Source organism: Phyllobates terribilis, unplaced genomic scaffold, assembly GCF_046119375.1.
Source record: "Phyllobates terribilis strain yellow unplaced genomic scaffold, ASM4611937v1 Scaffold_4__5_contigs__length_816908805, whole genome shotgun sequence".
Classification (NCBI taxonomy): Eukaryota; Metazoa; Chordata; class Amphibia; order Anura; family Dendrobatidae; genus Phyllobates; species Phyllobates terribilis.
In genome coordinates, this window is record NW_027362764.1 from 457,355,013 (window position 1) to 457,377,424 (window position 22,412).

The 22,412-nt window shown below is 45.1% G+C and overlaps 1 protein-coding gene across 3 annotated transcripts in view; it reads left to right on the plus strand.

Moving 5' to 3' along the window:
- Nucleotides 1-22,412, plus strand: part of LOC141265491 (glutamate decarboxylase 1-like) — a 279,089-nt gene that overhangs the window by 167,574 nt on the left and 89,103 nt on the right. The gene's annotated exons all lie outside the window — the stretch shown is intronic.

The window sequence follows — 22,412 nt, forward strand, 5'->3', positions numbered from 1 at the left end:
CTTGCCTCCATCTCAACCAGAGGAAGGTAACGGCTCTAAGAAACCAGTGGGGGACTGGTGTCAGCAACTACATCTGGGTACTGACTCCACTCCCTCACACCAGAAACGAGGAGTCTATCGGGTGGTTCAAGAGTACGAGAGAGTGTTTAGTAAACACCCGTTAGACTTCGGGCGAGTAAAGGGGGTAGAACACCACATCCCCACGGGAGACCATCCTCCCATAAAGGAGAGATACCGACCCGTACCCCCTGCACACTACCAACACGCCAAGGGGATGCTTAGAGACATGAAGGAGGCTGGGGTAATCAGGGACAGCTGTAGCCCCTGGGCAGCTCCACTAGTCTTAGTGAAAAAGAAGGACAACACTATGAGAATGTGTGTAGACTACAGGAAGGTCAACCGTATCACACACAAAGATGCGTACCCGTTACCAAGGATAGAAGAGTCCTTAGCTGCATTAAAATCTGCTAACTTATTCTCTACTTTGGATCTCACTAGCGGGTACTGGCAGGTTCCTGTAGCAGAGGCAGACCGGGAGAAGACCGCATTCACCACCCCGATGGGTCTCAGCGAATTTAACTGCATGCCGTTCGGGCTCTGCAACGCACCAGGAACCTTCCAACGGTTGATGGAATGCTGTCTGGGACACCGGAACTTCGAGACGGTCCTGTTATACCTGGACGATGTCATCGTCTATTCCAAGACCTACGAGGACCACCTGAAACACCTGGCAGAAGTGTTCGAAGCTCTGGCAAACTACGGCCTAAAGGTGAAACCCTCCAAGTGTCACCTCCTGAAACCAAAGGTGCAATACCTGGGACACGTGGTGAGTGCTGACGGAGTGGCTCCTGACCCTGATAAGATCACCGTGATTAAGGACTGGCCAAGACCCTCCAGCATAAAGGAAGTGCGGCAGTTCCTCGGGTTGGTAGGCTACTACCGAAGATTCATTCCCGGTTTCATCAAAATGGCAGCCCCTATGCAGGACCTCCTGATAGGTCAATCTCGAAAAGCCAAAAACCAGAAGCCGCCCTTCAGGTGGGAAAAGCTGGAAGAGGAGTCCTTTTGCCAGCTGAAGATGGCCCTCCAGGGGGATGAAATCCTGGCATATCCAGACTACAGCCAGCCCTTTATCCTCCACACGGACGCAAGTAACATCGGGCTAGGAGCCGTGCTGTCCCAGATCCAGCAAGGAAAAGAACGGGTAATCGCTTACGCTAGCCGAAAGCTACGACCCACCGAGAGGAACCCTGAGAATTATAGCTCATTCAAGCTGGAGTTCCTGGCAGTAGTGTGGGCAGTGACCGAACGTTTCAAGCATTACCTTGCCTCCTCCAAATTCATCGTGTACACGGATAACAACCCGTTGACACACCTGGACACTGCAAGGCTCGGTGCTCTGGAACAGAGATGGATGGCTCGCCTGTCCAACTTTGAATTCACCATCAAATACCGGGCAGGACGCTCAAATGCCAACGCGGATGCCCTGTCTAGAATGCCGAACTTACCGGACGTAGGGGAAGATCCAGAAGATCTGGAAGAAGTTGAGCTCCCTGCGTTCCACCGTCATGGGATTACCCTGTATTCCAGCCGTGTGAAGGACAGGCGCTCCGCGACGTTCAATCCCTTGCCCCACTACAACTGGGCGGAGACGCAAGACAGTGATCCTGCAGTCCGCCTGGTGAAGGAAATGCTGACCCAAGCCGATGCCAGTCTGGACCCAGACGCCCCAGAGGAGACTAAGCAACTGTGGAAGGAGAAAAGTAGGCTGTTCCTCTACAGGGAGAAGTTGTGCCGGAGAATGGTTAACTCTCGAACGCATGAGTTGACCTGGCAGGTAGTGGTCCCCAGACGAGACGCGGCTATGATTCTCGAGGCGTACCACAACGGAGCAGGACATTTCGGGTGGAAGAAGCTGGAGTTCTTATTGCGTGAACGGTTCTACTGGGTAGGCATGAGAGGAGCCATCGAGAGGTGGTGCAGAGACTGTGGACCGTGCCACCTAAGAAGGAAGGACCGTGCCAGCCAGAAGACTCCCTTGCAGCCCATCATCACTCGACAGCCACTGGAACTGGTAGCCCTGGACCATGTGAAACTGGCTCCAAGCAGATCTGGGTATGTCTACGCCCTCACAATCGTAGATCATTACTCCCGGTTCCTGGTGGTGGTCCCGGTCAAGGACTTAACGGCTCAAACAGCAGCTAGAGCCTTCCAGCAGCACTTCTGCTGTCCACACGGGTACCCGGACCAAGTGCTGACAGACCAAGGGCCAGCCTTCGAAGCGGAAGTCTTCCAGGAGTTCTGCAACCTGTATGGCTGCACGAAGATAAGAACAACGCCCTATCACCCATAAACTAATGGACTCTGCGAGAAGATGAACCAGGTGGTGATAGACCTCCTGAAAACATTGCCCCTGGGAGAACGCAGTATGTGGCCTGAGAAGCTGCCTGATCTGGTGGACCTATACAACCACATCCCTGTAGGTTCTACCAACTGTACCCCGGCTTACCTAATGAGAGCGAGACCTGGTAAGCTGCCTATCGACCTGGATATGGGAGTCCTGACGCCCGAGGACACCTCGCCAGAGGCAGACTGGGATACAGGGCGGCAGCAGCAGTATCGGAAAGTGCAGGAGAGCGTGAGCGAAGTCTGTCTCAAGCTAGAGAAAGGCAAGAGAGGGCTTATAATCAGTATGCTCCCGCTGTTCCCCTGGTACCTGGAGAGCAGGTCTTGAAGAGGAAAAGACGGCTCCACAAGTTGGACGACCAGTGGGAGAAGGACCCGTACACCGTACTGCCATCAAGCCATGAGAGCCCAAAGATTTGCGTGATCAGTAAGGATGGAGGAGAAACCACAGCCGTTGTCTCCAGAGACCACCTGAAGAAGTGTCCCGAGCAGCTGCAAAGCCCTGAAGAAGATCAAGAAAACCCTCAACCCGCAGAGGAAAGGGAAGAAATGATCAGGACTGTACTCGGAGACTTCCCCCGGTCTTGGACACAAGTAAACGGTGCTGTCGTGGTACCCGTCCTCACCTTTCTCCAGCCAGCCCCGCAAGTGCCTACAGAAGAACCAGTAGAGCTGGAAGAGCAGCCGGCCCAAGAGGCAGAAGAGTCGACACCAGCAGTACAGGAGGATCAACCCTCTGCTAGTAGTGAGCCTGCCGTGCCCCTAGTGAGCCAAAGAGTGCGCAGAAAGCTGCCCAGCCTGCCCATAACACCTCCTACACCCTGTAGTACAGGACCAGTTAGTGAGCTCCGTAGGTCCACTAGGGTTACCAGAGGCCAGATGCCCGTACGTTGGAGAATCTAAGTTGGCTAGTTGCTTTAACTATTTTATGTTTACCTGTTTTGTTGTAGCCGTTGCTAATTATGTTTTTCAGTTACAGGTTTCTTTATATGGACTGACAGGTTATGGACAGTGAGTAACTGGAACTCTGTTGTAAATATGTTTGGAGCGTAACCCAGGAATGGACTACAGACTGTTAAAGACTCAGGGCAGGACAGACCCCTACCTGGTTACGGCTCCCTGTTCTTTGGTGAAATGGACACCCTTATTGCTTCCCGGTTACGGACACGCCGTGACCATCTCATGTATTTAATTGTTATTGTTTATACCCTGTTATGTTTAGTCCGGGAGTAGTAAATTTCACTAGGGGGGAATGTGGCACCCCAGGGGTCTGGTTTCCACAGTAATAGCAGTATTACGTCTGTGAGCAGGTGGGAGGTCTCCTGGGCAGGAATCCTAAGCATGCCACACCTCCTGCCCAGTCCTGGGAGGGGAAGAACTTCCCCTATATAAACTGGGGCTGAGGCAGGGTTAGGGAGAGGAGTTCCAGACAGAGACGGAGTCTGGTCTGGACACGCAGAAACAGGGACAGATAGACATCAGGAGCTCTGTAGGAGCCAAGGAGAAGCGCCAGGGGCTGGAGCTGTGCAGAGCTCGCCCTGGGAGAAGGTACTAAAACCGGACACAGGAGTCCGAGGCTGTGGGGACTAAGATATACCCAGCAGCAGAATCCATCCGGCAGGGGATTCCAGGTCCTCTGGCCATAAAAGCCCGGAGGCTCAGTCACAACGAAGGGACCAGCACCGCCATCCCGGAGCGGAGGCTAACAGGAGGCCCCAGGTCACCAGCCATACGGGTGAGCACCACACGGTATACCCAGGGACGTGGGCTACTTGTAACCGCCGAAAGCAGGGTAGCCAGGAAGGGTACAGACTAACGGGAAGGCCTACAACTCCACCTGGCCAGGGGAACTCCGGCTTACTCGCAGACTAACCAGGCCCCAACTACTAGCCAGTACTCCCGGGGGAATTTGCCTTGTACCATCAGTAAAGACCCTGAACTGTACCCTCGCGTCTCCGTGCTTCCTTGTCGCACCATTAGTGCTGGGACATCCACACCATCACTCCCAACATCAACCTCATCCTCTGCCCTGAGGCCATACCCCTCCCGTTGGGGGTTATACCATCCACGCTGCACATCCGAACCACCGGCCTCAGCGGACTGCCCTGCAGCGGCGGCTTCATAGCCGCATTCAACGGGTGGCGTAGTCGGACACTAATACCATCATACCAATAACTGCCACTTAGTTTGACCACCCTGGGCACGGACCGGGTCACCGCCACATGAAGACTACTACCCCCATCGGATCCGGCCCCGGGTATTCCCCGCGCGCACGCGCGCCGCACTACAGCACTGGCCCAGAGGGCGAGTCATATGTGATATACATACCCCTGGCCATTCAGCACCGCCTCGCTCCATACACTTGTATAGACCGAGGCCATGCCCCGTCTAGTGAAGCGGATGGAGAGAGGGCACATCCAACTAGAAGGCTTGGCCTCGCTCAATACAAGTGTATGGAGAGCGAGGCCGTGCCCACTGTCCGGGGTTATGTATAACACATACATACCCTCCGTTAACGGGTCTCATACCGGCAAATCCTCGAAGCGCATAGTGCTGGAGATTCATAAGTCTGCAGTCACACAGAGTGACTACAGACTTATCACTTTTGACCAGGCAACCCCTTTAATTGTCCAGAAAACATGCGTGATGCTCTGAGGTCTTTTAAGACTGTAATAAATCCCCTTTCAAGCTCCTTATTGCAAATACAGACTTAGACATGTCAGTGGCCTCACCAGATTCTACAGATTTTTTTTTGTATACAAAGCATGTATCAATCTAATCAGCTCTCCATTCTTTATAATATAATGCCTGTCAACAGGACTACATGTTCAGTTCCCTTTAAAATAATCCACGTTCCAGTTTGACTGCTGAATGTGACATTGCAAATCATTTGTTGCTCTGGCAAACTGTTATGTGAAGGAGCACGCTCTTTTGGCATTGCAAAAAACAAAAGAATAATTTAAAATGAGCAGTTACTTTCCTGGACATGGACGTCACATTCCACAGTCAGTTTTATATCTTTTAGGAAATTTTGCTCAAATAAATTAAGGACATATATCAAAATGCAAATTGTCTCTTCAAAGAGGAAGAGAACTAGAACTCTAGTGCCACCTATAGGATGTAGCAATCCTAGAAGTCAATATCGACCCTTTAATGAGTCTTGTCACGTGACTTAGAATAATAGTCAAAATTTCAATTTGCAGATTTGGGATACTGCCCCTTGTCAGTGCAAAGTGTGAGACATGGTTTGGCTGGGTGAGAGGCGTTTGATCGGTATCCAAGGGGTAACGTTTCTCCTTGCGGAGAGTGACATGTTAAGCATGTCAAGGTGAGGAGACTCTTAAGCCGCAATGCTCCTCTGGGAATTATGCAAATTGTCTCTTCAGAGAGGAAGCCAACTAGAACTCTAGTACCACCTATAGGAAGTAGCAATCCTAAAAGTCAATATTGACCCTTTAACAAGCCTTGTCACAAGACTTTAGGACATATATCATACAGGGAGCGTAAATTACTTTACAAAAATGTTAGGCAGCCAGGATATTTTAGGCATTGTCACTTACAACAATGCCCAGTTACAGTTGATGTGAAGCAATCCAGTAGGAGATTTTATGCTTGATGTACAGCTGCAACTCGTTGACAGCATGACTTTGTCCACCAAGCTTTTTATCTGAAAAAACACTTGGCAGTGTTTTACCTTGCATAAATGAAAAGAATGAAGATGATGTGTGGAATTAATGCTGTGCCCTGTAGTTGTTTTGGATTGGGTAATGTCTGTTGAAGAGGAGATGTAGGAGGATACAAATAACACTTGGCAGTGTAAACAGATGTTACTCCCAGTTGTAGAAGTTTTATACACTGTCCAGGTTGCGATGGAGCATCACTGCCGCTTAAAACATGCATCAAGTTGGCCATAAAACTCATGCATTGTCCCAGAACATAATACTGCACTAGGTGTCTACAGAGCAGTGCTTTTTATGAGTTCAAAGATAAGTTGAGAGAGTTGCCCAAATTCTGCGACATTTGAGAGCATAAAATGTTCACAATTTTCTGTGAGAAATAATGGAGGCTGGGTATCTTCAAACAATGCTGACTACACACCATAATATATTGAAAGGCTGATCCATGAGGTGGTACAGCAGTGACTACAACTCAACCAAATTGACAAGGTGCGAGCTTATATGGCACACAAGCATTTGAATGGGGGCATACATCTTTTTCCTCAACTCATAATCTGGGATGGACATTTGGAGGTACTGTGGTGGCGGAGCAGGAGAGGTAGTGAGTATGAAGATCAGAAGTGGTGGATGACTATGATGGTGATAACACTGACCAGCTACTACTTCAGAATGTGGTCTTGCAAACATAGTGCTCAGCTTTATGTGCTGATGGTGAGTCATAGTTCTTTATCTATGTGAGCCTGTACATCTATGGCTTATTTACTATCTGTAGACAATTAAAGTTTTGTCTGGTGGTAACGTGAAAAGAAAATGCCACACCTGAGATAGCCGCACTTTGGGCTTGCTGCCATTACCATGGAAAGAGCTTTCAGGTACTGTATAGCATTCTACATCAAGAAGCAAATTTTGCCCTGAAGGATTGTTTTTAGCCACACATCACATCTGCTGTGTATTGCCAAGGCCAACACCCTCCACCTCTAACATCACTACCTCCTGCACCCATATGGTTCCCAGGCCTCATCAAATCCATCTGACGCGCCCCCTGGGACATATTCCTTTTTGAGGGGAATACCCGGCACCGGATCAGATGGGGGGGTTGTAGTCTCCGAGCGGCTGTGACCCGGTCCCGTGCCCAGGGCGTCAAGCTCAGTGTGATGTGGCAGTTCTACAGATGTTACTAAAGTTCTTTTGTGTCGACTACGCCACCCGTTGTGATGCGGTCACTGTGGCCGCCGCTGCAGCAGGGTCCGCTGAGGCTGATGGTGGATGCGCAGCTTGGTGGGATAACCCCCAACGGGAGGGGTATAGCCTCAGAGGGGACAGGCGCAGAGGATGGGGGTTGTGGTGGTGCGGTGCAGCCGGCAATGAAGACAGACTCGGGTTGTGCAGTTAAGGGTGTTTACTTACTGCAGATGTTGTACTGGTCACTCCAGCTGCTAGTGACCACCCGAGCCGTGCTGCGTCCACCAGGTCCTGGATCCAGCCAACCCCCAAACAAGTCCGGAGCGTGGCCCTGAGCTCTCCCTCTGTCCTTTCTTCAGCCGTCCCCACCAGTGATTCACCTAGGTCCAGCTCCCTCGGGCCTTCTGTTGGGACACCCTTGGCCCTGGGTTCCCTGACCCTTCATGTGGTGTGCCTTCGGGGTGAATATGGTGGGTGACCGTGGCAAACGCTGCCCACGATCTCCGGTCTCTGGCTAGGGATTGTTTTTGCCCCCACCAGCTTGGGTTCCGGTACCCTGATGCTGACTCCTCACCCGGTGCTCTAATTTGGGTTCTTGGGTCCCTTCAGTCTTCCCCCTCTGGGTCTTTCTCTGCTCCACTCTCTCTCTCTCCAGGGCTGCTGTTTCCTTCTCTCTCCTCTCCAACTCACTTTCTGCGTCTGAACTTGTCCTCTGCAGCTGACTGACCCTGATCTAAGTTGGTGCCCTCCTTATATATCCCTCTATGTGTGAGCTCAGGTGACCAGCACCCAATGAGCTCCTATCACTACCCAGACTGCTCCCCCTATCTGCCCCTACACTACATGGGATGTACCACCCCCCTCCCACTCCAGCCAGGAACAGGCTCGGTTGTACCTGCACATTTCTAAGTGGGAGTACCGTCGGCCTGCTCCTCTGAAATGGGATGTATGTAGTGCATGCAGTCTATCTGAGCTCAGTTCCACACTCCATCCTTACCCGGGAGTGGAATATCACACCTCTGGGTTGAGGTGCAATACCCCTGTAGCAGCCGAATCCTCAGGGTGCTACACATCCATCAATAGTCCATCCATCATCATCATCATCATATTCATTCATCCATCCTTATTCATATTTATTCATCCAAACATCTATCAATCCATCCATTCTACTGTTCATTCATCATAATCTCTGATTCTTCTCGCAGTTGCCTCTATAGAAAATGGCCTGAGCTCCTTGCTGTTTCTCCACACCCTTGAACTCCTGACCTACTTTCAAAATTTGACTTGTCTCAAAGGGCCGATACAACTGCTAGTGCACCTTCCGACATAGCTCACTGATCAAGCAACAGCGCTAGCTGTTTAAATTGTCTCCTGCAGCCTCAAGTTAACCAAGTACAAAGGCTGACTCTTAATGTCTTCCCATATTTCACCTGCATGAAATTGTTCTGGTGAAATATTTTCCTTAGTCACTGGGAGCTGTGCATTATGGGCTAAGATGCAAAACAGATACAAGTGTCTTTGATTGAATTTAAATTACTTTTTGGAAAACATTTAAATATTATGGCTGCAGAGAAGGTGGACTAAACAGAACACTGACTCAAGCTGAAGGTGCAACTGTCAGACATAACCTCATCCTGCTGTGACTGAAACTAATGATGTAACATATTCCATTATGCCCTTTGGTTCCTCCACATTTATAGCCTTGCCAGTGGAAAAGGAGGCAATGATTACCTGTGTTTGGTACTATCACCAGGACAGCTGCTACATGTGACTTCCACATTTTTAGTCATGGCATAGTGTATTTTTTTCTCACGCTACTGTGCCCATTGCTAGTGCCACTTTTCATTTATCATGCATTTTGGAAACATATAAAGTTAAAAAATTTTGATTTTATAGACATTTCTACAAATTTTTGAAAAATATAGAATCAACAGACGCTCTATCATGCAATGGGCGAAAAATGCTAATGCAACAGCACATCTGTAGTTTCTGTATGGCATATATGTGTTGTAAGAGTGTGACAGGGGATGTCATATGCCTCTCTTTCTTGAGACCGTATTTGTATAAAGTATGTGATTTTATTGAATTTTTGTGATTGTTATGATATGTGAAAGTCCATAGAGTCTATAAGTACTAAGTGATGTGGTTCTCCTAATCTGTTGTAATAAATATACAATATATTGATGTATTAGGTATTGGGTTAAGATTTAGAAAATAAGGTATAGTGCAAGATATAGGATAGTGCTTATAGTTTAGATTTGGATTGGGAAATATGCAGTTGAGGGCATATTAGATATAGGAAGTTCAGTGCATACTGTTTGAAGATGGTGTCTGAACTTAAGTAGGTGACAGATGAAGTTTCCCCAGCAACAGACTGCTGGGGAAAGACAGGTTAGCATACAGATAATATGGTTGGGACCAGCCCAACAGGGGAGTGAGCAAGGTCAGTCAAGAAGGAGTAACACTTCCTGATTAAGTTAGTTAGTGGGAGAGTTCAGTGTTAGTAACAAGAAAAGTGAAGTTCAAGGGCAGTGGAACTTCCTGCGGACATTCCTGGAATGTCTGAAGCCTCGGGCTTGAGTCAGTAGATATGAAGAGTGCTGACATTACTTCCATAATGCTGAAGATGGACGAGAAAACAGGTGATAGGGACATGACAGATCCCATGAGTACTGCGGAGCCTATCAGAAAATCCCTAGGGCTGAAAGGTCTAATACGCATAGGGATAAAACAGGCTGAAAGAATGGAAAATGTGAACATGTACTGTGCCAGGAACTTTAGTAACGGAAATGAAGGTTGTGCCCAATACTGCATGATTCTATCTGCTGAACTGAGACTGTTAAGTAAAGTTAGACTGGTTAAGCAGAATCGGGTGTCATCTGGTTCATGTGTAACAAAGGTGCTGGAATGCAACGCACAGAGACACAAGGAGGGAACAGTCAAGGGTTGATATAACCACTTTATATGTATAACAACTATTATGCAGGGGGGTTAGTAACAAGTGTAATAAACAGCAACTTGGAATAACAATAAGAAATATCTTTCATTGAATAACAGTAAAGTTCTTTGCAAAAGTGTGATGCACCCAGTCATAGGAGTCCTCACGTGAGTTCTCTTCATATGGTCCTAGCGAGGGTCACCTGTTATTCCCGCTAGGCCGCAAGTCTCTTCCGGATAAAGTCTATCAGATCCTGTTTAGCCTCCCACACATAAACCGGCCCCCTCCCAACCTGAAATCCTAATCCCAACTGTCCCCGGTACCGTAGGTGAGAGTTGGAAGTGACAGCCCTGTTCACTTGCGCGTTTCCTCCACAGTTGCTGGCCCGTCTCTCCTGTCGCAGTTCTTTCTCAGCTCTTCTTGGCTTGACCATCGATGGTAGTCTCTCACGCTTGCAATAAGGGGATACAGACCTTGGCTCTTGACAAATGGCGTCGGGTCCTGGGAACTTACTCAGCGTGGGGTGCAGGTCCTTTCTCTGACCAACATGCACAGGGCTCAGGGCACTTCTGTAAGGGGTCTGGAGCTTCTCAGGCTGTATCCGGCTCTGGTGCGATGCAGGCCTCCAGCTGAGGCCTGTCGCGCTGGGTTCTGCGGTCCCTCTGGAGCATGTCTGCTCCCCTCTGCAGCCTGACGCCAAATCCACCTGTGTCTTGGTGCACTGGACTTTTATATCCAAGAAATTCCTCCTGGAAGTCACCTGATCAGGTCCGGCATCTGAATTTTTTCCCCCTTCAACTCTTCTAGCATAACTTGGTCCCACTTTATTTCGCCTGTACAGCAGATGGCAATCTTTCCTCATCTCTGGCACATCCTGCAAGAATCCTCTTGATGGTTTGTTGTTCTCTACTACATATGTGTGGCTGCTCCTGGATCAAGGAGACAGCTGAGGCCTGCGGCCAAACCGTGAGTGTACTACGGCACACACACATTACATGGGAATTGGGACACTGTTTATTTGTAGGTTGCCAGGGTATGAACACAGCAGCCCCTTGCCCATAACTACCACCTTGTGCACCTTAAAATGTCTCACATTAGCAAACTTAAACAAACCTGTACAGTTAAATGTCTTGATTTAGTGTAATTTATTTTTAGATGTTTTGCTAAGCCAATTAAATCCCTCTGCCCGAAAGAACAGAAACAGGTATGTGGAAAGGAAAACATGGGTATTTCAATTTAATTGTGCAAGAATTTTAAACTTGGGTAGGAAATTTTGGTGCACAATAAGAATGCTTTGATAAGAAATATATTAACACTTATTTTTCAATTAACAAAATATAAAGTGAATGAATTCTAAGTGAAATTACTATTTGGTATGACCACCTTTTGCCTTTAAAACAGCATAATTTCTTCTAGGTACACATACACAGAGCATTTCAAGGAACTAGGAAGGGAGGTTGTTACAAACATCATGGAGAACTACTATTTACAGATCTACTAGGAATACTGTATAGGCTTGCAGAAATCCTTCTCTTTTTATGTTCTCCCACACAAACTCGATGTTGTGTTCATATCATCCCTTCAAAGACCCTGTGTTCTTCTTTATGCTGAAGATGGTTCAAAATAAAATTAGCTGTATGTTTGGGATTGTTGTCCTGCTGTAAAATACATTTCAAGCCAATCAAACTCCTCCCTTATAATATTGCATGATGGCTAAGTATCTGCCTGTATTGTCTGGAATTGAGGACATCAAGAATTTAATAAAGTTAGGGATCGCGGACTCACTGGTCGGCCAAGGAACCCTCAGAACTTACAGCAACTATTGGGACCAAACAACACTGATCTACTGATCGGACACCTCTGGAGAGATGTGGTCCTCATTGCATCCAAAAACAATAACTTTGACATAAAATACAAGGAGATGTGATATCAAACCATATGAACTGTGGTGCAAAAAAATAAAATGCAGCAGGCGCACAATGTTGATGAGTAAAAATTTGAAATATTGAGCTGTAACAGAAAGCAGTCTGTCTTCCATAGAGCTGAAGATAGATACAAAGTGTGTCTGCAGCACCAGTGAAGCATGGTGGAGGTTCCTCTCAAGTTTTCAGTCAACATCTTTAAAGGGGTTGCCCTCTACTGGAAAGCCCCTGCTTAATCATTGCAGGACCTGAATTAATATAAGAACAGTCTAATGTAGTTCCTGGTGGTGACATGACATTGCCATGTGTGGCTGTAGCCAAAGAGCAGCTGCTCATTAGCTGCAGCTCATGAATTTTCCATTACCATGGATATCCACTCTGATGAATTAAGAAAGTTTACTGCTGATGAGTGGCTGCTTATTGCTGCAGCCTGCACATGACAAAGTTGCATCAATACCGATAACAGTGGTGCCGATATTGCTAACACGGCACCGACGAGGGAGGTGACTTTTTTATTTTATTTTTTTAAATCATTATTTTAAATAAGATCCTGAACTGATTTAAGCTGGCTTGTCCAGTAGTGGAACAGCCATTTAAGATTTTTTTTCACCTTAAAGAAGAACAAGGAGCCTTGGAAGTAATGACATGTCCCCAACAAAGCCCTAATCTCAGCATTGAGTCTGTCTAGGATTACATGAAGAGACAAGTCTACATCCACAGAAGATTTGTGGTTAGTTCTCCAAGTTGTTTGGAACAACCTCTCTAGTTCCTTCAAAAACTGTGGATTCAAAACAGCATCAATTATTCTAGGAACACCTGCACAAAGGGTGGTCACACCAAATATGGAATTCATTTAAATCCTCTTTTGTTCATGAAATTAGCATTTTGTTAATTTAGTAGAAATAAATTATTAACCTTTGTTTTTACTTTGCATGATATTTTTCCACACCTGCCCAAACCATTTGCACTAGTGATGAGTGAATGTTCTCGCCACTGCTCGGTACTCGCCTGAGCATCACTGTGCTCGACAAGCTCGGCGAGTATTTCCAGGTTGCTCGGGCAGGAACTCAGGTCCCCTCCCTGCATGTTTGGCACTCTTTAAAGAGCCAATGGACATGCAGGGATTGCCTGTCATGCACTGTGATGCCGTAGCCATGTTGGTTGTGGGCATTACAGTGATTGGCTGGCCGCACAGCATCATCAGGTGTATATAAGACCGGGTGTCGCCATGCTCCTCACAGTCTACTCTGGAACCAGTCAGAGTAGGGAGAGCTGCTGCTGCGTCAGCGAAAGATTTGCTTCTTCATAGTTAGTATAGGTATTCCACAACATATATGTATATATCTAACTGAACTAACAGTCCTTCTGAGGACTAATCCAGCTGCATATATTCAGTGGTTATAGCAGGAGTTAGGCAGGTAGGCAATGTATGCGGCAGACTGCAGTGCATGATACAGCACAAGAGGGTCCATTGAACGTCCTGTTAGTATAGGTATTCCACAACATATATATATATATATATATATATATATATATATATAAATAAATATATATATATATATATATATATATATATATATATATATATATATATATATATATATATATATATATATACATCTGAACTAACAGTCCTTCTGAGGACTAATCCAGCTGCATATATTCAGTGGTGATAGTAGGAATTAGGCAGGCAGGCAGTGTATGTAGCAGACTGCAGTGCATATAGTGCAAAAGGGTCCATTGAACGTTCCTGCTGCTGCTGCTCTTACAGATATTTGTAGACATAGCCCCAGATATCAGGGGCCAGGGAAAAACTTTTTTTTTATCTTAATCCTGGTTATTTGCTTAAAAAGCAATCCAGAGTACACCATTTTTCTACTCCATTTGCTTGTTCTCACTGCAGAATAAAGCCCGATCTGTTCCATATTTTAGCGATAAAAATCCAGAAATTTAAAATGAACGTGGAAAATATTGGCCTCCTTTTCCATTCTGTTGTGTTGTGTCGGTCAAGCTATTCACACTAGGTGTCTGTGAAGAATAGTATTAGAAAATTACAGGCCTGCTAGTTTTTGCATTCCAAAATCAGCCATTTCTCGTGAACGTGGAAAATATTGTCCTCCATTAAAAATGGACAAGGTGCGTGGCAAAGGACGGGGAAGTGGACGTGATGGTGATAGTGCATGCCGAGGCCGAGGACGTGGCCGTGGGCAAGCTGAAATTGTGCCACAACAAACACCCACATGTTGTCGCTCGACCTTCCTGTCCCAATTAATAGGGGACTGCAGAACACCACTATTGAACACAGAGCAGTGTCAAAGGGTTATTGGTTGGATAGCAGATAATGCTTCCAGTCACTTTGCCACCATCACCACCACACTGTCTTCCCCACGATCAAGTCTCAGTAGCCGTGAGTCTGGACTGCATATTCCTCACCCTGATCCTCCTTATTCCCACCATGCCGAGTGCCCGGAGACCATTGATCCCACATTTGGACACTCAGAAGAGCTGATCACTTTTCCATTTGTAGATTCGGGCCTCTCACCTGGCCAGCTTCAAGCGAGTCAAGAGGAGAATGCGTGTTGCGATGTCCAAATATTGGAGCAGCCACGGTCACATGAAGACGACGGTGGGAAAGTGCAATTACTGTCGCAAAAGGTGGATGATGATGATGATGAGACACATTTGCCAGAAAGTCAGGAGGAGGACCAAGGTGCGGAAGTGGAAGACGAGCTGGTGGATGATATAGTAACTGACCCAACCCGCAGGGGGACATACAGAGCGAGGACAGCAGCACACATGGGGAGGGAGGAGTAGCACCACAACAGGCAGGAAGAAGCAGTGTGGTGGCCGCAGAAGGCGGGATAGTGCTCCTCGTAAGGCCAACACGACGGAAGTTGCCAGGACAACTGTTAGGTCTTCCCGAGTCTGGTTATTTTTTTTTTTAAACATTCTTTATTTTTTAACAAAATTTTGATCACAGGACTTGCATCATCACGACAAGCCAGTAGCATACAAAAGGGACTGGAAATCATATCTCCATGGCCTTCAAAATCACAGAAACCGTATTAATGCATTACAAAAACAAATAGCATATATAACAACAACAACAACATGCTCATAACCTCCTAGCCAGACCTTAATAATGAGAGAGGAAAAAAAATAAGGTAGCTAGACGTATGAATACTAGAAACAGTTTGTTGACCTCTAAATGAAATAGCAAGTCTCTTATTGCTTAGTGTTACTTAGGGTTCATCATTGGTATACACTCTCTACGAAAGGGTACACATAACATGTAGAGGGGTGGGGGGTTGGGGAATGGGTATAACCAGCATTACTGTAATACTAAATTTAAAAGAATAACATAAAATAAGTAGGCATTGAACCTTTCCTGAGGGTCTAATTAAGTCGACTCCCCCTACCTCCACTGGCTCCCCACTTTAGTAATTTAGAAGTGTCTACAAGCTTCTCAGCTAGTGAGTTCCTCTAAACGCCTTATCATGTTAACCTTATTTATCCACTCCAAATGAGTGGGGAAAGATTCTTGCTTCCAATGTAAGGAAATCAATTGTTTTGCTGCCCCCAACAATAGGGGGATCAATTCATGATTTCTTGGCTTGTAGTTATCTGTTGGACAGGATAATAGAATTTCTTTTGGGGTTTGTGTGTGTCTTATCAGGCCTAGTTTTTTTAAGGTCTCGTCTACTTTTCCCCAAAATGGTCTAATATTAGGGCATGACCAGAAAACATGTGTCATGTTACCCACATCTATCTTGCATCTCCAACATAAGTTAGAATCAATCAGACCAAAATGATGTAAAATTTCCGGGGTTCTGTACCAACGAGTTATACGAGTTCTCTTGTAAAGTTATGTATCTAGAAAAACCGTGTGAGTTGGAAAGAATGGAGTCGACTTCTTCTTCAGACAACGAGATATTCAGTTCCTTCTCCCAGGAGTATATGAAAGTGTGTTTTTGGGAAGACTGGGATAATGTCAAATGGTTATATATCTTCGAAATTTCCTTAGGAAATGGGAATGAAAGTCTACTTACCATGTCTATCCAAGAACCCTTTCTAATATTAGAGAATTTTGCTTTAAACAGTGAGAAGATGTGGGAAACATGTTTCTGCTGAAGGAAATTTTTGGGTCGCGCAGAGGTGCCGATTGGCCATGAGTCTATCATAGGGATTTTGTTTGAGAGGAATTGTTTAATTGAATAGTTTGGCAGATCCGACCAAAGGTTATCGGGATCTGTATACTTAGGGTCTAAGAAGTATGGGATAGTAGATATTGGGGCTTCAGTAAAAGGAATAATATCTCCTTGGAGTTCTTGAACTAGGTTACGTTTGATAGCCAGGGATGTGGATGTAATAGTGTCTCTCGACATCTCAGAGGCAGGGACCACATTTGCCCATATGTACTTATGATGGTTGCTACCTAGTGATAGATAGTACAGACATTGATTATCTCTTCTTTTAGAGGCGTTGGCCAGCTTAAGCCATCTATGTAAGTGTACTGCTTTATAATACCATAAGATGTCTGGAAGACCAATACCTCCTTTATGGTTTGGTTGGGATAGGATTTTGTGTGAAAGCCTTGATCTTTTGTGTTTCCATATGTATTGAGCTATAACCTGTTTTATGAAAGAAAAGAATGTCAGAGGGAGACTTATGGGAAGCATATTTATATTGTAGATAATTTTGGGAAGAATGTATGCTTTTACTATATTTTTCCTTCCTATCCAAGATAGCAGTGGGTTGTCATATGTTTTAAGGAGGGATTTCATTTTCTCTACAAGTGGTGTAAAGTTCTTATTGTATAGTAGATCTGGGTTGTTAGTAATCTGTATCCCTAAACATTTGATGCAGCTGTGCGGCAATTTGAAGGGAGCTGACTTCTGTAAATATTCAACATCAGATAAGGAAGGGATGTTTAGTGCTTCTCATTTTTCAGAGTTTATTTTAAAATTAGATAACTCCCCAAATTGTTTGACAATTGTCAAGAGCCTGGGGAACGCTTTACTGGATTAGATAGCATTAGGAGTAGATCGTCTGCAAAGACTGCTGTCAATAGTTCAGTATTTTTCATTTTAACCCCCTGTATATCCGGGTCCTGTCTGATTCCCTGGACGAGTGTTTCCATGAGAAGAATAAAAAAAGGTAGGGCGAGAGAGGTCATCCCTGCCTCGTCCCGTTCTGTATATGAAAACTTTGTGAGAGAGTACCGTTTACCCGAATTCTTGCAGAAGGCGAGGAATATAATGAGAGAATGGCATCCACGAATTTTTGTGAAAAAGCAAATTTTTCCAAAGTGTATGTTAAAAACTGCCAACTCACTCTGCCAAACGTTTTCTCTGCATCTGTGGAGAGTAAGGTCAGAGGGATCCCCTTTCTTCTAGTTTAGGCAATGGTGTGGATGATTTTAATGGAGTTGCCATTTCCCTCCCTCCCCCCCGACAAATCCCGCCTGATCATGATGGATTAAATATGGGAGCACACATTCCAATCTCCTAGCAAGGAGTTTAGCCCATAATTTAATGTCAGCATTCAAAAGTGAAATTGGATGGTAACTACTGCAAAGTGTTGGGTCCTTGCCCTCCTTGTGGATAATCGAAATATGCGCCTCTAAAGTTTGTCTAGTCGGGATACCACCTTCCAGAAATGCGTTAAACAAATCTACTAAGTGTGGAAGAAAGGATTTGATAAGTTTTTTATAATAAATTATGGGAGGGCCATCTGGTCCCGGAGATTTCCCGTTAGGAATGTTTTTTAACATCTCTAAAATTTCTTGTTGTGCAACTGCCCTTGTTAGCTTTTGTATGTCTTCTGGTTTAAGATTAGGGAGGTTCAACGGGTTTAATAATTCTTTAATTTTTATAGTGGCTGAACTTGGGCCAAGCATGGAAGACCGGGTTTCTATATTATATAGTTCTTGATAGTATGATTTAAAGGAGTGAGAAATGTCGGCAGTCTCATCACTTAAAGCTCCCTCCTTGGAACATATCTTCTTAATGAAAGAACGCTCCAGATTTTTCTTGAGCATGGAAGAAGTAAGTTTACTACCCCTGTTGCCATGGAGGTAAATTTTTTGCTTACATCTTTGAAAAATTTTGGCTGATTTTATATTTAATGCATCTTTAAGTTTCTTTCTCAAGTTCAAAAGTAGCTTCATTTTGAGCTTCATCCGCTAATGATTTTTTATGTATTTTTTCTAGGGTATTTATTTGATGGAGCAAAGATAGAACTTCTTTATCTCTAGATTTTTTTAAATGAGCGCTTAGGGATATCAGTTCTCCCCGAAGCTTTATGAGCTTCCCAGATCACTGGGATAGGGGGACCAGATCTCAAGTTTTCTTGGAAGTATGTTTCCAAAGACTTAGTAATCTTAGAGATATAATCTTCATTACTTACTAAAGTCTCGTTTAATCTCCATGTCATCTCTCTTTTTGGTAGTGAGAATATGGAGAGTTCCAAAAACACCGGAGCGTGGTCCGATAAGGTTATAGAACCTACCGAGGCAGACTTGATAAGAGGCAGAGAAGAGCTTTGAATAAACATATAGTGCAACCTATGATAAGTGGAATGTGGGTGGGAGAAAAAGGTATAATCTTTTGTAGATTTTGTAGGATTTAGGAATCTCCACGTATCAATTAGGTGTAGCGTATTTAGAGACATGTGTATTCTCCCTAGAGTCCTTTGTGAAAGAGTTGTTGTTCCTGAGGAAGCATCTAACAGAAGGTTTAATGGAGTATTTACAGTAGGTCATCCCCTACTATTAAAAGGCCTTCTTTAAAGGAGTTCAGAGCCTCCACAGTCTTAGCTAGCCTAAAAGATTGGCCTTGATTTGGGGTATAAATGTTGCACAGCACAGCACATGCTGCACATCTCGTATCTAAACAGCATAGACAATTGCCTTCAGATGACCCCAACGATAAAAGTATAAGGGGGTCAGATCGGGAGACCTTGGTGGTCATTCAACAGGCCCACGATGACCAATCCACTTTCCAGGAAACTGTTCATGTAGGAATGCTCGGACCTGACAGCCATAATGTGGTGGTGCACCATCTTGTTGGAAAAACTCAGGGAACGTGCCATCTTCAGTGCATAAAGAGGGCAACACATCATCATGTAGCAATTTCCGATATCCAGTGGCATTGAGGTTTCCATTGATGAAGAATGGCCCCACTATCTTTGTACCCCATATACCACACCATACCATCACGATACGAGATGTGCAGCATCTGAAACAATGGATACTGGAAGCCTGTGCTAGCATTTCTTCTGCGGTGCTGCTATCAGTGTGTCAAGAGTGGGAGAAGAGGGTTGCATTGACAATCCAACACAATAGGCAGCACTTTGAACACATTTTATAAGTGGTCATAAACTTGTAAAAAACTCATGAAAGAATAAAGTTATGTTAAAACCAAGCACACCATTGTTTTTCATATGAAATTCTCAATAAGTTTGATGTGTCACATGACCCTCTTCCCATTGAAAAAAAATAAGGTTGGACCCAAAATGGCCAACTTCAAAATGGCCACCATGGTCACCACCCATCTGGAAAAGTTTCCCCCCCCCATTTACTAATGTGCCACAAACAGGAAGTTAATATCACCAACCATTCCCATTTAATTTAGGTGTATACATATACAGTGCCTACAAGTAGTATTCAACCCCCTGCAGATTTAGCTGGTTTGATAAGATGCAAATAAGTTAGAGCCTTCAAACTGCAAACGAGAGTAGGTTTTATGAACAGAAGCATAAATCTTACAAACCAAAAAGTTATGTTGCTCAGTTGAATTTTATTAAATTTTAAACATAAAAGTGTGGGTCAATTATTATACAACCCCTATGTTTAATATTTTGTGGAATAACCCTTGTTTGCAATTACAGCTAATAATCGTCTTTTATAAGACCTGATCAGGCCGGCACAGGTCTGTGGAGTTATCTTGGCCCACTCCTCCATGCAGATCTTCTCCAAGTTATCTAGGTTCTTTGGGTGTCTCATGTGGACTTTATTCTTGAGCTCCTTCCACAAGTTTTCAATTGGGTTAAGGTCAGGAGACTGACTAGGCCACTCCAACACCTTGACTTTTTCCCTATTGAACCAGGCCTTGGTTTTCTTGGCTGTGTGCTTTGGGTCGTTGTCTTGTTGGAAGATGAAATTACGACCCATCTTAAGATCCTTGATGGAGGAGCGGAGGTTCTTGGCCAAAATCTCCAGGTAGGCCGTGCTATCCATCTTCCCATGGATGCGGACCAGATGGCCAGGCCCCTTGGCAGAGAAACAGCCCCACAGCATGATGCTGCCACCACCATGCTTGACTGTAGGGATGGTATTCTTGGGGTCGTATGCAGTGCCATCCAGTCTCCAAACGTCACGTGTGTGGTTGGCACCAAAGATCTCGATCTTGGTCTCATCAGCCCATAGAACCTTGAACCAGTCTGTCTCAGAGTCCTCCAAGTGATCATGAGCAAACTGTAGACGAGCCTTGACATGACGCTTTGAAAGTAAATGTACCTTATGGGCTCGTCTGGAACGGAGACCATTGTGATGGAGTACGTTACTTATGGTATTGACTGAAACCAATGTCCCCACTGCCATGAGATCTTCCCGGAGCTCCTTCCTTGTTGTCCTTGGGTTAGCCTTGACTCTTCGGACAAGCCTGGCCTCGGCACGGGAGGACACTTTCAAAGGCTGTCCTGGCCGTGGAAGGCTAACAGTAGTTCCATAAGCCTTCCACTTACGGATGATGCTCCCAACAGTGGAGACAGGTAGGCCCAACTCCTTGGAAAGGGTTTTGTACCCCTTGCCAGCCTTGTGACCCTCCACGATCTTGTCTCTGATGGCCTTGGAATGCTCCTTTGTCTTTCCCATGTTGACCATGTCTGAGTGCTGTTCACAAGTTTGGGGAGGGTCTTAAATAGTCAGAAAAGGCTGGCAAAAGAGATCTTTAATCCACACATGTGAAGCTCATTATTCTTGGTGCCTGAACTACTTCTTAATACTTTAGGGGGACCAAACAGAATTCTTGTGGTTTGAGGGGTTGAATAATAAATGACACTCTGAATTAACTTTTTACGTTTAAAAAAAAAAAACAAAAAAAACAAAAACAAAATTTGGTGCAGTGCATTTCCCACTTCCAGGCTGAACTACAGTACAAATGTCACAATGCCAAGTTAATTCCACATGTGTCAACCAGCTAAATCTGCAGGGGGTTGAATACTACTTGTAGGCACTGTAAATGATCCACCCTGTAGAACTATTATATAATTATTATACAACTTATCTACTGCAGGGGGGTATCATCCCAAAAATAGCAGACAAGATAGGTCAGGTGGTGATTGTTTGAACCCTCGTGTTAGTTTTTTCTATCTTGTGTTTTGCGGTCACGTAACCATCTGCCTATATATTCCAGCTCCGTCCTTATGGCTTTGCTGGACTTCAGTGTTGTTTGACTGTTTTGCTAGCCTGGTGCTTCGGTGCCTATCTCTGTCAGTTTGCTTGGTCCTCTTGGACCTCTAGTACTTTTTGTCAGTTTGTCTTTTGTGTTCTACAACAATTTCTGTTTAGGAGGTGTCCCATTTTTGTCCCAGTCCTTAGTTCTTTTAGGGACCCCTCCCTTAATTCTATAGGTCTTCGTTCAGACTAGCCGAGGACGAAGGCGGATCTGTTCACTAGGAACAGGCAGCCTGCTACATCATAGGGATTCAGCTTAGTCTTACTGTAGGGACAGCTTTCCCCTATCTTTCCTTAGTTCTTGTTGCAGATCATAAAAGTAAGTCCAGCCCAAAAAAACTAAAGGAAAGAAATTCGGGGATCAGTATGGTTTCCATCCAGGAGTTGGCTCAACGCCTGCAGGGATTGTCTCTGGAGGTGGCCGAGCTTTGGCAACACGTGAGTAGCTGTCCTGGAGGGCATTTTGTGGAACCGAAGGTAGGACTGCCTGATGTTTTTTATGGTAAACAGCAAGATTTTTTTTCCTTTAAAAATGCTTGCTTGTTATATTTTCGTTTGAGACCAAGATCCTCTGGGAATGAATCACAGCGCATTGGTTTTATTATGTCACTTTTGCGCAAAGAACCACAGGGTTGGGCCTTTTCTCTCCAGCCTAATGATCCGTGTTTAAGTTCTGTTGAATAATTTTTTTCTGCTATGGGGCTATTATATGACGATCCTGATCAAATCTCATCTGCTGAATCAGAACTTAGACGTTTGAATCAGGGGTCTGATGATGTTGAAAATTATTGCACACACTTCAGAAGATGGGCTTCAGAAGTTAAGTGGAA